The sequence below is a fragment of the Cyprinodon tularosa genome, unplaced genomic scaffold (assembly GCF_016077235.1).
Source record: "Cyprinodon tularosa strain WSP-4 unplaced genomic scaffold, ASM1607723v1 ctg572, whole genome shotgun sequence".
NCBI classification, from domain to species: Eukaryota; Metazoa; Chordata; class Actinopteri; order Cyprinodontiformes; family Cyprinodontidae; genus Cyprinodon; species Cyprinodon tularosa.
Window position 1 is genome coordinate 52,338 of NW_024039310.1, and position 3,848 is coordinate 56,185.

Genomic DNA, 3,848 nt, shown 5'->3' on the forward strand with positions numbered 1-3,848 from the left:
ACTGGTCCACCAGCTATGGAAATAGATGTGGTTGATTTAACAAGTACTAAGGCACAAACACATAGAAAATTGAATCAATATTAAACTCAAAACATACTTACCACTGTATCAATATCTGATTTAAGGTCAATGTATGGTTGGCTTCTGTTATTTTTATATGCTTGTATAAACTCCTTATCTAATTCAATTGAGATTGGAGTATCAATCCCTGTTGTAAAATAGAGCAATCATTAATGTTTTTTTGATGCTGTTTTTTTTTAACTGAGATACACAGGGAATCCTTTCAAAACTCATGTCCCAATAAAGACTACTTTCTGGAAATATTCAAAGTAAACAGTGGAATTTTAAGGATTTCATGTCATTAATCATTTGAGAACTTTGAGAAACAGTTAAAAAGGTGTACATGGTTCTTTTTGTTGTATATAAAGAGATCAACATTACCTGTTACAAGCACAGTTGTAGTGGTGATAGGAGTGGTGGTAGGAGGTGAGGTGCCAATAATGGTCACAGTAGTGAATGTAGTAGTTGCACTCCCAGTTGAACTTGTAGTTGCACTTGTGGCTGTACTGGTAGTTGTTGTGGTAGTTGTGGTTGTAGTTGTTGGGATATTAGAAGTAGTTGTGGTTGTAGTACTGGTTGGAGTTGATCGTTTTGTGGTGGCAGACGTCGAGTTTGTTGTGGGATTAGTGCTAGTTGTATTAGTTGTGGGTAAAAAAGTGGTAGTTGCTGGCTGGGTTGTGGTTGTGGGCTGAGTTGGATTGGTTGTTTTAGTCGTTGTTGAGGGGATAGATGTTGATGTACTGAGATTAGTTGTCAGGGAAATAGAGGTGGTAGTCGTGGAATTAGTACTGAGTAGGAGGGTGGCAACTGTACTGCTTGTAAAATGTTGGGTTGTGGTGTCAACACCGGGGTTAGTTGTGGTGTTAAATATGGTGGAAAGTGTAGTATCCTTTACAATTGGGGTTGCAGTAGCGGTTGTGTTAGAGGACATTGTAGGAATGATCATAGTTGTTGTGTTAGTAGCGGTGGAGGTAATGGTAGTACTGTTTGTTGTTTCAAGCAGAGTTGAAGGAACTGGGGTCGTCGTGTTCATTGTTGTATTTTGGAGCATTGTACCTAAAATATTTCAAGGTTTAGATATGAGTATATCACAATCTCAGATGTTTCCTTCTTTATCAACTAACAGCTTTAAAGTTGTACTTAAGTGTTTCACAAATCTTGAGTTATATCTTTTGGATTTAAATCATGAAAAGTGTGCATATATTGAAAGTTATTGTCTAAGTCTGTGTCAAAATCATTAGATAAGGGTCATTGTAGGTCAAGGGTTTTTGCAATGTGTTCAATTTTCTTTAATTGATTAATTATGATCTGATTCAAAATGGCCTCATAATTTATTAAGACCTGAGTAAATAATTTTAATCAGACTTAAATTTAAAAAGATTTTAACTTTAAATAAACTTGTGCAAGAAGGGTAGGAGTGGCCTTCAATAATAAGGGAAATTATAGCTTCAACCAAAAATTATTTTACTGTAATACATTATTCATTGAATAATCTTTTTAATCTGATTTTCTGAATATTTTGAATAATTTTAGGCAGCAATATTCACTGCTGTAGTTAAAAAGCACATCAATTCAATATAGCATTTCATAATTTTAAAATGAAAAGAAAATGAGACATTGACCAGTGTTGTCTACATTTCTATTAGCCCTCCGAGTCACCAGCTCTACCAGCTTTGCCCTTAGGTCTGGACTTTGGGCAATTCTAGCGCAGTTATGGCCATTAATCTAAAACATGCCCTCTTCAATTTCCTTCTTATTATACAGGACATAATGTAGACTGGATCAAACCATTTGTTGATATGTGTGTATTTTTTTGGTATTCTACATACAGAGCATTAACATTAACATAGAAGTCCTTACTTGTTACAAGTGTAGTTACTGCAGTTGTTGAAGCTGTGACAGTGGGAGTTGCAGCTGTAGAAAAAAAGGACAGTTGAGCAATTAGATGACAACTCTACATCTCCAGACAACCTGTCATTATTGACTTCAGGTTTGTTCTGTCCAGCTTGCAGCAGTCAAGGAAGAATCATTACCAATGAAAGAAAAGAAGGTTAAATAAAAAAAGATTTTTTTCATTTCTTGCATTGTAACATATGCTGGTAAGATATTGCTATTTTTTTTTATCAAAAAACAGTATGTGAATTTATGTTTTTTATTTATACTTGATACAACAAACAAACATTCATAAAGGAAAGTTTTACACATTGAAGCTTTCTCTCTCCGGTTCTTTTTCCTGAAAAGAGGTCACTCGGTACAAACTCTTTGAATAACACTTCATGATGTAAATTCTTTAAATAACACTGAGACATGGCAACAGATTTTGATAGAAATTGTAATCTACTCAGATCAGAGAAGTTGCTTTGAGTTACAGAAGGCACCTGCTTACCAATCGGGCTCATGTTCAACATTGTTTGTAATCATTGTAGGTTTTTCAGTCATGAAACCAGGGGTACCAACCACTGATCTCTATTTATACAGTGGATTGCTGATAGACCAAAAAAAAATGAAATCACCTGCCACCATCTTGGTGCTCCCCACTTTCACGGAGTAGCGCCATAAAAATGACTACAATGTAATATGTAATCACATAGAAATATCATCAATACATGTATCTTACATTACAGTACATCCTCAATTTAGTACTTTTGGCACATCACAAGCTAGTGTATGTTTGTGCGTGTGTAATATTCTTAGTGTCTGGTTATTATTATACTCCTTTAACACACTAATTATGTTGTGATGTATTTGTATAATATCATATTACATGATTTATTGACTGTATGGACTTCATACTGAATATGTAATGTTATGTGCCTATTTTTTTATTATAAATTAGAGTAATCTACTGATGCTATGAAAGAGCAAATGTCAAAGTAATGACTTTATCTCTGTTTCAAAAGTAAATGAAACATAATCTTTGTTTGATGCTGTAGCACACTGCTTACATTCCAGGGAGTACCAATGTGGTGGCTGGTGAATTCACAGCACCATGTACTTCCAATGGCCTATCAGCAATCCAGTAAATAAATAGGGATCGGTGTTACCAAAAACTTTGTTCATGTGTACTTTATGCCTTCACTACATTAAATCCACTGCAAACCTCTCACATTGATATCAATCAAATTTTTTTCTTTAGTTTCCGTCTTTCATATCCAACCTAATGAATGTAAGTACATTTCTTTACTTTAGGTCATATGTATAAGATGGCAAGCATGGACACTATCTTAACAGTTGAGATGTGGTTTTATGTTTAATTCTTTTTCTGTATTTATTTGCTATGTTATTTATCTTGTTATTGTTTATTTAGTATCATGTTTAATTATACTCTGATCTTGAAAGGTGCTTGTTAATTAAATGTATGATCACATTACAAGGTGAACATACTAAAACTACATTACTCAAATACCTCAAAAACTTGGAAGCTATTTTAAGCTAATTTTGTCTGATTAAATAGACATTTTTTTTTCTGTTTCCTAATTTGACAGTTTTATCATACAAGTAAATTACAATTTTTATTTTATATGTTTTAGGTCATTAGGGATATCCTTTGCCTGATCAGAACAGACAGAAATCGGCAGAGTGTAGTTCTCCCTTCCAGGATTAATAAAGGTTGCTTGCATGTTCAATAAATCTAGGACCTTAATATTCTCCAATAACACTTGTTGCTGTAGGTGTTATCATATTGAAGCACACAGATAATATTGGAAGCACTTTGCCACCATCTAATGGTTTAAATTAAAAGTTACATCCAATTTAAGTTATTAACATTTAACACCCATGTTTAAGAT